This window comes from Lontra canadensis, unplaced genomic scaffold, assembly GCF_010015895.1.
Source record: "Lontra canadensis isolate GAN:19392208 unplaced genomic scaffold, GSC_riverotter_1.0 scaffold114, whole genome shotgun sequence".
Taxonomy (NCBI): Eukaryota; Metazoa; Chordata; class Mammalia; order Carnivora; family Mustelidae; genus Lontra; species Lontra canadensis.
The window spans coordinates 677,345-689,922 of record NW_022631108.1 but is presented as its reverse complement, the minus strand read 5'-3'; the positions used below and the strand labels follow the sequence as shown (position 1 = coordinate 689,922).

The 12,578-nt window shown below is 36.9% G+C and overlaps 1 protein-coding gene across 1 annotated transcript in view; it reads right to left on the bottom strand.

Annotated features, from left to right (window-relative positions):
• ATP7A (ATPase copper transporting alpha) overlaps positions 1–12,578 on the bottom strand; it is a 170,775-nt gene that overhangs the window by 46,058 nt on the left and 112,139 nt on the right. The gene's annotated exons all lie outside the window — the stretch shown is intronic.

The following is a 12,578-nucleotide window of genomic DNA, read 5'->3' as shown; positions in this document are numbered from 1 at the left end:
AAGGAAAACTTCCAAACTCATTTTATAAGGCCAGCATTACCTTGATCCCAAAACCAGACAAAGACCCCATCAAAAAGGAGAATTACAAACCAATATCCTTTATGAACACAGATGCAAAAATTCTCACCAAAATACTAGACAATTGGATCCAACCGTACATTAAAAGGATTATTCACCACGACCAAGTGGGATTTATTCCTAGGCTGCAAGGTTGGTTCTACATCTACAAATCAATCAATGTGATATAAAATTAATGAAAGAAAGAACAAGAACTATATGATACACCCAATAGATGCTGAAAAAGCATTTGACAAAGTACAGCATTGATTCTTGATCAAAACTCTTCAAAGTGTAGGGATAGAGGGTACATACCTCAATATTATCAAAGCCATCTATGAAAAACCCACAGTGAATATCATCCTCAATGGGGAAAAACTGAGAGTTTTTCCACTAAGGTCAGGAACACAGCAGGGATGTCCACTATCACCACTACTATTCAACATAGTACTAGAAGTCCTAGCCTCAGCAATCGGACAGCAAAAAGAAATACAAGGCATCTGAATTCAGCAAAGAAGAACTCAAACTCTCACTCTTTGCAGATGATATGAGACTTTATGTGGAAAACCCAAATGACTCCACTCCAAAACTGCTAGAAGTCATACAGGAATTCTGTAAAGTGTGAGGATATAAGATCAAGGCATAGAAATCAGTTGCATTTCTATACATCAACAACAAGGCAGAAGAAAGAGAAATTAAGGAGTCGATCCCATTTACAATTGCACCCAAAACCCTAAGATAATAGGAATAAACCTAACCAAAGAGGCAAAGAATCTGTACTCAGAAAACTATAAAGTACTCATGAAAGAAATTGAGGGAGACACAAAGAAATGGAAAAATGTTCCATTCTCATGGATTGGAAGAACAAATATTGGAAAATGTCTATGCTACCTAAAGCAATCTACACATTTAAAGCAATACCTATCCAAATATCATCCTTTTTTTTTTTTCAAAGAAATGGAACAAATAGTCCTAAAATTTATATGGAACCAGAAAAGACCCCGAATAGCCAGAGGAATGTTGAAAAAGAAAACCAAAGTTGGTGGCATCACAGTTCCAGACTTCAAGTGCTATTACAAAGCTGTAATCATCAAGACAGTATGGTACTGGCACAAAAACAGAACCATAGATCAATGGAACAGAATAGAGAGCCCAGAAATAGACCCTCAACTCTATGGTCAACTAATCTTCGACAAAGCAGGAAAGAATGTCCAATGGAAAAAAGACAGTCTCCTCAATAAATGGTGTTGGGAAAATTGGACAGCCACATGCAGAAAAATGAAACTGGACCACTTCCTTACACCACACACAAAAACAGACTCAAAATGGAAGAAGGACCTCAATGTGAGAAAGGAATCCATCTAAATCCTTGAGGAGAACACAGGCAGCAACCTCTTTGATCTCAGCCGCAGCAACTTCTTCCTAGAAACATCGCCAAAGGCAAGGGGAGCAAGGGCAAAAATGAACTATTGGGACTTCATCAAGCTCAAAAGCTTTTGCACAGCAAAGGAAACAGTCAACAAAACCAAATGACAACTGACAGAATGGGAGAAGATATTTGCAAACTATGTATCAGATAAAGGGCTAGTATCCAAAATCTATAAAGAACTTATCAATCTCAACACCCAAAAAACAAATAATCCAATCAAGAAATGGGCAGAAGACATGAACAGACATTTCTGCAAAGATGACATCCAGATGGCCAACAGACACATGAAAAAGTGCTCCACATCACTTGGCATCACGGAAATACAAAACAAAACCATAATGAGATAATGAGATACCACCTCACACCAGTCAGAATGGCTAAAATTAACAAGTCAGGAAGCAACATGTCGGCGAGGAGGCAAAAAAAGGCAAACCCTCCTACACTGTTGGTGGGAATGCAAGCTGGTGCAACCACTCTGGAAAACAGCATGGAGGTTCCTCAAAAAGTTGAAAACAGAGCAATCCTACGACACAGAAATCGCACTACTGGGTATTTACCCTAAAGATACAAATGTAGTGATCCAAAGGGCTACATGCACCAGAATGTTTATAGCAGCAATGTCCACAATAGCCAAACTATGGAAAGAACCTAGATGTCCATCAACAGATGAATGGATAAAGAAGATGTGGTATGTGTGTATTTGTATACACACACATACACACACACACACATATATATATGTGTGTATACACACACACACACACACACACACACACACAATGGAATACTATGCAGCCATCAAACAAAATGCAAATTTGGGACACCTGGATGGCTCAGTCAGTTCAGCGGCTGCCTTTGGCTCAGGTCATGATCCCAGGGTCCTAGAATCAAGTCCCCCATCAGTGTCCTTGCTCAGTGGGAAGCCTGCTTCTCTCTCTGCCTGCTGCTACCCTTGCTTCTTCTCTCTCTCTCTTTCTCTGACAAATAAGAATAAATAAAATCTTGAAAAAAAAGAAATGAAATCTTGCCATTTGCAGTGACATGGATAGAGCTAGAGGGCATTATGCTGAGCGAAAGAATTCAATCAGAGAAAGACAATTATCATATGGTCTCTCTGATATGAGGAATTTGAGAGGCAGGGCAAGAGGTTGTTGGGGGGTAAGGAAGGGAAAAATAAACAAGATGGGATCAGGAGGGAGACAAACCATAAAAGACTCTTAATCTCAGGAAACAAACAGAGTTGATGTGCGGGGAGGGAGTAGGGACAGGGTGGTTGGGTTATGGACATTGGGGAGGGTATGTGCTATGGTGAGTGCTGTGAAATGTGTAAATTGATCATTCACAGACCTGTACCCCTGCGGCAAATAATACATTATATGTTAATAAAAATAATTTTTTAAAAAGAATTAAAGGAAAATATGAGAACACTATCTCACCAAATAAATGATATCAATAAAGAGAGAGAGATTATTAAAAAGACCCAATGGACAGTCTGGAATTGAAAAGTATAATAACTGAAATGAAAGCAGTACTTAGAGGGAAATATGTAGCTGTAAAGTTCAATATTAACAAATAAGAACGATTTCAAATAAATAACGTAACTTTCCTGGTAAGATACTAGAAAAGAAAAAAAAAGATACTAGAAAAGAAGAGCAAGCTAAATGTAAAGCAGGTAAAAGGAAAGAAATTGAAGATTAGAGTGGAAATTAACAAAAGAATAGAGAAAATCAAAACCAAAAATTGTTTTTCTGAAAAAACTGACAGAATTGACAAACTTTTGGCTAGACTGACCAAGGGAATAAAGAAGACTCAAGTGCTTACTATCAAGAATGAGGAGTGACTGCTAACAGGCAAGACGTTTCTTTTTTTTTGGGTTAATGAAAATCTCTTAAAATTAGATATGGTGATAGTTGCACAAATCTGAGGATATATAAAAACCACTGAATTGTACACCCTAAAAGGGCAAGGTTTATGGTATGTGAATTATATTTCAATAAAGCTATTAAGTTTTATTTATTTTATAAAGATTTTATTTATTTGATGGAGAGAGCACAAGTACAAGAGAGGTATAGCAGAGGGAGAGGGAGAAGTAGACTCCATGCTAAGCAGGGAGCCTGACATGGGGCTCAATCCCAGGTCTCTAGAATCATGATCTGAGCGAAAGGCAGATGCTTAACCAACTGAGCTACCCAGATTACCCTAAGTTCCAGAAATCTGTAAAACATAAGGGCACTTGTGGCAGTCAACTGAGCATCCCACTCTTGGCTTTGGCTCCGGTCATGATCTCCAGGCCATGATCTCCAGGTAGTGAGATCGAGGCCCATGTCAGGTCCTACATTCAGTATGAGGTCTCCTTGAGACTCTCTCTCCCTCGCCCTCTGCCCTTCCCCCCATCTCTCTGTCTAAAATAAATAAATAAATCTTTTTTTAAAAGTCTTTAAAAAATAAAAATCAATGGAGATGCCCACCTGGATCAGCTGGTGAAACACATGACTCTTGATCTTGGGGTTGTGGGTTTGAGCTCCATGTTGGATGTAGAAATTAATTAAAAATAAAATTGTTTTTGGGCACCTGGGTGGCTCAGTCTTCAAGTGTCTGCTTTCCATTCAGGTCGTGATCCTAGAGTCCTGGGATTGAGTCCCACATTGGGCTCCCTGCTTCTCAGGAGGCCTGCTTCTCCCTCTCCCACTCCCCCTGCTGGTGTTCCCTCTCTAGCTGTGTCTCTCTCTGTCAAATAAAAAAATAAAATCTCTTTTAAAAAATTATATAAATTAAAAAATAAAAATTGTTTTAGGTTGGGACTCGAGATGGCAGAGGCATGGGGGACCCCGCTTCAACCAGTCCTCGGAATTTAGCTGGATAGCTACAAGCCTGTCTGAACACCCACAAAATCAGCCTGAGATGTAAGATCTCTATGGAGGCAGAGGTTCTTCAGTCAAGAGGTACAAAGGACAGAGTTGGTATTGTGCAGATAGATATTGGAGGATAAACAGAACGGGGAGGGAACCACAAGAAGCAAGCCACTGGAAAATAACACAAAACCCCAGGGCAAAAGCGTCCTACTCCTGAGGAAGAGCGACAACTTGTAGAGTGGTGGCTGCAGAAAGGGAAGGTCCTGATAACAGCACTCAAAGAGAATCCAGGGGCTTAAGGGGAAAATGTCAGGACCAGTGGCTGCTTGCTCAGACCTGTGCTTGTGGAGGGGGACGCCATCACTGCTGCCACCAGCCACACCTGCCCAGACCAGAATTGCTCAGCATTTTGGAGGGCCAGGGGGCAGAGACATGCAGGCATCTGGGTCAACCACTGAGAGGATCGCTGGGGGTGAGCACTGCCTATGGGAGGCTTCAGTTTTCAGTGGCGCTTACAGAGGGGGATACTGTGTGTTCTAGAGGGTTCAGAGAAGAGCAGAATGTGGCTTCTCTTCTGGGGCAGAGGTCCAGCTATGGACATTTTCCTTTGCTCCAACCCTTGGAAAAGGCACAAAAAGCCCCTGGAGAACAAAAGCCCAAAAAACTAGTTTCCATGGAGCCCAGCCCCTTGATAGGGGGCAGGGTAACTCCACCCAAGCAGGGTTACCTGAAAAGCAATGCAGCAGGGCCCTCCCCCAGAACACAAGCTGGAAGAACAAGAGGAGGACAACCCAAGGGGTCCCCATAAAATTGTAAAACCCCAACACCAGGGGGAAATAGTATCCTGAACTTTGGGTGTTGTCTCACGGCCCTGTGCATTTCTTAGATACAACTTTTTTATTCTTTCTCATGTTTCTTCTCTGTTTTTTCTTTTTACCCACTTAGCATTTCAACTAGATGCTTAATACAACATATTCCATAGTAACTTTCTAACTTCTACTGTTTCACATATACTTTTTTCTCTTTTCCATATATATATATATATATATATATATACACACACACACTTCAATGTAGTCCTTTTTTCCCTATTCAATACTACCTTTATACACACACACACACACACACACACACACATATATATATGTATATATATATATATATACATATATATATATACATATATATATATATGTATGTATATATATGTATACATACAGTTTTAATTTCCCTGTAACACTGGGAAGTAGTGCTCTCTAACAAAGAGAACAACATACATCCAGGAAGAACTGAAACACCCTACCTCACCCACATTAAGAGATTATAGCCCCCACATTCCCTCACCCCCCTTTTTTTTTGTTCTTAACATTATAAATCTTATTCTTGGGTTTCATTTTGGCTGGGTTTTCTTGGTGGTGGCTTCCAATCGGTATGAACTTTCCCAGGGTGCACCTTGCCTGGATTATGGTTGATATTTTTGACTCTATACATTCCCTCAACCATCCCTCAACAGAATGACTAGAAGGAAGAACTCCCAACAAAGAAAAGAACCAGAGACAATCTCCCTTAGACCTAATGGATATAGATATAAACAAGAAGTCAGAAATAAACTTCAGGGTAACAGTTATGAAGACAATAGCTAGGCTGCAGAAAACCATTACAGCAACATAGATTCTCTAAGGGCAGAAATGAGAGCTAATCAGGCCGAACATAAAAATGCTATGAATGAGATGCAATCTAAGCTAGATACTCTATGGCTAGGGTAAACAAGGCAGAAGAACAAATTAGTGATCTACAAGACAAACTGCTAGAAAGGAAGGAACAGAAGGAGGCCTGGAACACCTTAAAATCCACGAAAACAGAATTAGGGAAATAAATGAGGCCATGAAACGTTCTAATGTCAGAATTATTGGGATCCCTGAGGGCATGGAGAAAGAGAGAAAACTAGAAGATATATTTGAGCAAATCATAGCTGAGAACTTCCCTAATCTGGGAAAGAACACAAGCATTACTATGCAAGGGGCAGAGAGGACCCCTCCCAAGATTAATGAGAATAGACTGACACCACAACATATAATAGTACAATTTGCAAATCTTAGATATAAGGAAACAATCTTGAAAGTGTTGACGGGGAAGGGATTTCTTAACTACAGAGGGAGGAACATCAGAATAACATTAGGCCTGTCCAGAGAGACCTGGCAAAATAGAAAGGGATGGCAAGACATATTCAGGGTACTAAAGGAGAAGAACATGCAGCCAAGAATACTTTATCCAGCAAGACTGTCATTCAGAATGGATGAAGAGATAACATCCAGGACCAGCAGAAAATGAAAGAATATGTGACCACTATGCCAGTCCTGCAAGAACTATTGGGGGGGGTCTATAAAAGGAGAAAGACCCCAAGAGTGATACATAACAGAAATTTAGAGACAATATATAGAAACAAGGACTTCATAGGCAACATAATGACAACAAAATCTTATCTGTCAATAATCACTCTCAATGTGAATGGCATACATACTCCCATGAAACGGCAGAGGGTTGCAGACTGGATAAAAAGACAGGACCCATCCATACGCTGTCTACAAGAGGCTGATTTTGAACCCAAAGATACATCCAGACTGGAAGTATAGGGATAGAGAACCATCTTTCATGCTCACAGACTTCAAAAAATAGCTAAGGTAGCAATTCTCATATTAAAAAAATTAGATTTTAAGCTAAAGACTGTAGTTAGAGATACAGAAGGACATGATATCATTCTTTAAGGGTCTATCTAACAACAGGCTGTAACAACTATCAATATCTATGGCCCCAAAATGGGAGCAGCCAACTACATAAACCAGCTATTAGCCAAAATAAGAAAACATATTGATAATAATATATTAATAGTAGGAGACCTCAACACTCCCAACTCAGCAACAGACAGATCATCTAAGCAAAAAATCAACAAAAAAACAAGAGCTTTGAATTACACACTGGACCAGATGGACCTCATAGATATATACAGAACACTCCACCCTAAAACAACAGAATACTCATTCTTCGTGAGCGCACATGGAATAGACTGTATAATGGGTCACAAAAACGTCTCAAACAATACCAAAAGATTGAGATTATCCCCTGCATATTATTATTATATTATATATATAAATATATATCAATATACATTATATATTAATATATTATTATAGTAATCATATATTATATGTTATATATTATTATATTAATTATTAATATATATTAATATAGTGGATTGTTTATTATGTATTAATATTTAATATATATTAATATATTGTAATATTTATATAACATATTAATAATTTACTATATTTATATATTAATAAAGTAGTATAACATATAAATTATATTCCGTGTATATTATTATTATATTATTCCCTGTATATTCAAAGACCACCGCTTTGAAACTGGAACTCCATCACAAGAAAAAATTTGGAAGAAATTCAAACACTTGGAAGCTAAAGACCATCCTGCTGAAGAATGTTTCAGTCAACCAGGAAATCAAAGAAGAACTTAAACAATTCATGGAAACCAATGAGAATGAAAACACATCAGTCCAAAACCCATGGGATACTGCAAAAGTGGTCCTAAGGGGTAAATACATAGCTATCCAAGCCTCACTCAAAACAAAACAAAACAAAACAAGAAACAGAAAAATCCTGAATTCAACAACTAACTTTACACCTTAAAGAACTGGAGACAAAAAAACAAATGAAGCCTAAGCCATGCACAAGAAGAGAAATTATTAAGAGTAGAGCAAAGGTTAATGAAATAGATACCAGAAATACAGTAGAGCAGATCAATGAAACTAGAAGCTGGTTCTCTGAAAGAATTAATAACATCGATAAACCACTGGCCAGACTTATCCAAAAGAAAAAAGAAAGAACCAAAATTAATAAAATTATTAATGAAAGGGGAGAGATCATGACTAACACCAAGGAAATAGAAACAATTACATAAATTATCAATAACTCTGTATCAATAAATTAAGCAACCTGGAGGAAATGGATGCCTTCCTAAAAACCTTTAAACTACCAAGACTGAAACAGGAAAAAATTCACAACCTGAATAGACCAATGACCAATAAACAGCAGCAGCGTTCAAAAACTCAAAAAAACCAAGAGTCCAGGGCCTGATGGATTCCCTGGGGAATTCTACCACACATTCAAAGAAGAAATAATATTTACTCTCCTGAAGCTGTCTCAAAAAACAGAAACAGAAGGAAAACTTCCAGACTCATTCTATGAGGCCAGCAGTACCTTGATTCCCAAAACCAGGCAAAGACCGCATCAAAAAGGAGAATTACAGACCAATATCCCCAATGAATATGGAAATAAGATCCTAGCTAATAGGAGCCAACAGTACATTAACAGGATTATCCATCACAACCAGGTGGGTTTTATCCCTGGGATGCAAGGGTGGTTCAAAATTTTCAAATTAATCAGTGATATAACACATTAATAAGAGGAGAGAGAAGAACCATATTGTCCTCTCAATGGATACAGAAAAAGCATTTGACAAACTACAACATCCTTTCCTAATTAAAACTCTTCAGAGTGTAGGCATAGAGGGAACATTCCTCTTTCATAAAAAAAAAAATCTATGAAAAGCCCACAGTGATCATCATTCTCAATGGGGAAAAGCTGAGAGCCTTTCTCTTAAGATGAAGAACAAGACAAGGATGCCCACACTTGCCACTATTATTCAATATAGTACTAGAAGTCCTAGCAAAAGCAATCAGACAACAACAACAACAACAAAAATAAAAGGTATTCAAATTGTCAAAGAAGAAGTCAAACTCTCTCTTCGCAGATGAAATGATACTTTATGTGGAAAACCAAAAGACTCCACCCTTAAATTTCTAGAACTCATACAGCAATTCAGTAATGTGGCGGGATACAAAATCAAGGCACAGAAATCAGTTGCTCTCCTATACACTAACAATGTAACTCTAGAAAGAGAAATTAGGGAATCAATTCCATTTATGATAGCACCAAAAACCATAAGATACCTTGTAATAAACCTAACCAAACAGGTGTAGGATCTATACTCTGAAAACTACAGAACACTTATGAAAGGAATTGAAGAAGACACAAAAAGATGGAAAAACATTCCATGCTCATGGATCAAAAGAATAACCTTGTTAAAATATCTATACTGCCCAGAGCAATCTATACTTTCAATCTATACTTTCAACACCAATGGCATTTTTCAAAGTGCTGTAACAAACTATCCTAAAATTTGTATGGAACCAGAAAAGACCCTGAATCACCAAGGAAACAATGAAAAAGAAAAAACAAAGCTGGGGGCATCACACTGCCTGATTTCAAGCTATATTACAAAGCTGTGATCACCAAGACAGCATGGTATTGGCATAAAAACAGACACATAGACTAATGGGACAGAATAGAGAGCCCAGATATAGACCCTCAACTCTATGGTCAACTAATTTCTGACAAAGCAGGAAAAAATATCCACTGGATAAAAAGAGAGTCTCTTCAATAAATGGTGCTGGGAAAATTGGACTGCTATATACAGAAGAATGAAAGTTGACATATGCTTACTCCATATACAAAGATAAACTCTAAATGGATGAAAGACCTCAGTGTGAGACAGGAATCCATCAAAGTCCTAGAGAAGAACATAGGCAGTAACCTCTTTGACATTGGCCACAGCAACTTCTTTCAAGACAGGTTTCCAAAGGCAAGGGAAACAAAAGCAAAAATGAACTTTTGGGACTTCATCAAGATCAAAAGCTTCTGCACAGCAAAAGAAACAGTCAACAAAACAAAGAGGCAACCCACGGAATGCAAAAAGATATTTGCAAATGACACTACAGATAAAGGGCTGATATCCAAGATCTATAAAGAACTTCTCAAACTCAACACCCAAAAAAACAGATAATCATGTCAAAAAATGGGCAAAAGACATGAACAGACACTTTTCCAAAGAAGATATACAAGTGGCTAATGGACACATGAAAAAATGTTCATCATTAGCCTTTAGGGAAATTAAAATCAAAACCACATGGAAATATCACCTTACACCAGATAGAATGACAAAATTTTACAAGTCAAGAAACAACAAATATTGGAGAGGTTGTGGAGAAAGGGGAACCCTCTTACATTGTTGGTGGGAATGCAAGTTGGTGCAGCCACTTTGGAAAACAGTGTGGAGATTCCTCAAAAACTTTAGAGCTAACCATGACCCAGCAATTGCCCTACTGGCTATTTACCCCAAAGATAGAGATGTAGTTAAAAGAAGGGCCATATGCACCCCAATATTCATAGCATCAATTTCCACAATAGCCAAAATGTGGAAAGAGCCAAAACGCCCTTCAACAGATGAATGGATAAAGAGGATGTGGTCCATATACACAATGGAATTTTACTCAGCCATCAGAAAGGATGAATACCCACTGTTTACATCAGCTTGGTTGGGACTGGAGGGGATTATGCTGAGTGAAATAAGTCAAGCACAGAAAGTCAATTATTTTATGGTTTCACTTCTTTGTGGAACATAAGGAATAGCATGGAGGACGTTAGAAGGAATTGAAAAATGACAAGGGTGGAATCAGAGGGGGAGACAAACCATAAGAGACTGTGGACTCCAGGAAACAAACTGAGGGTTTTAGAGGGGAGGTGGTGGGGGGATGGGTTAGCCTGGTGGTAGGTATTAAGTAGGGTATGTATTGCATGGAGTACTGGGTGTTATACACAAATAATGAATCATGTAACACTACATCAAAAACTAATGATGCAATGTATAGTGAATAACATACCATAATAAAAAAAAATAAAAACAAGAAAATAAAAATAATTTTTTTTAAATTTTAATATAAAAAAATAAGTAATAATAAAACCCCACCCATTCTTTTAATAGCTGCTTAGTATCATATTATATGGATATACTGTAATTTATGTATCTAGCCCCCCGTATTAACATTTAGTTTTTTTCTTATTTTTTGCTATTATAAAAAATAGTATAATGAACATAGTATGTCATTTCATACATACGCATCTATGTCTGTTGGATAATTTCTGTGAGCGGAACTTTTAAAGCAAAGGGTATGTGCAATTTTACTTTTGTTAGACATTGCCAAATTCCCCTGTTGAGAACCTGTATCAATTGGTATTAACAAAATTGTTATTATCTTTACCAATCTAATATATGAAAAGTGGCATTTCAATGCAGTTTTATTTTGCTTTATTCTTATTACAAATGAGGGTGAACATCTTTTCATATGCTTAAAGTGGTAACATTCTGGATTTTCTGTGAATTGTCAGTTCATATCCTCTACTATCTCTCTTTTGGGTTATTAGTACTTTTTTATTGATTTATAATACCTCTTCATATATTAAGAAAATTAACCTTCATCTATGATAAGAAATAAATTCAATTTTTGTCTTTTGACTTTGTTTATGGTATTTTCCTTCCAAAAAGAAATTTTCATATATATGAATTTATCAATCTTTTCTTTATAGGTTTTATAGGATAGTTAGAAAGGCCATTGTCACTCTAATACTACTTTTTAAGTAATAGGTTAAATGTTATTAGTGGGAAAAGCTGGGTAGAAGCTTCATATAAATTCTCTACTCATTTTGCCACTTTGTGAGTCTAAAATTATTTACACAATGGATTAACAGACTTATGTATAGTAAAAGAGATACGCTAAAATGTTAATGGAGAATCTAGTGGTAGGTATAAGGGTTTCCACTGTATGATTCTTTTGACTTTCCTGATGTCTCAAGTTTTTATAATAAAGTACTGGGGGAAAGAGCTCTAAATATTTCTCCTAGTGATTTCATGTTTTTTGACATTTAAATTTTTTATTGAGCTGGAACTAATTTTGGTACAGTATTACATTTTTTGTTTTATTTGTTTAAGTTATATAAATAAAACTCAATTTGCTAGATTGGCAAAAATGACCATTTTAAAACCAACATGCCTTCACCTGGTTTTATAGCTTCATCTATAAAATTTAAGTCTTTGATGCATCTGGAATTTATTCTCTAGCTACTAGGTAGGAATCATACTATATTTTAAAAGTTGATTTCCATTTATTTATTCAAACCTAAATCTTCTTTTTTGTTTCTTAATAGAGAGATGATTATCTTACATTCCATGCTTAAGTTATATCTTATCCTTCTATTTTCCAGTTTCCTTAATTTTTCTTTTATGTCTTATTTTCCCAACCCTTAAATATCTTTGGAACTATTTTC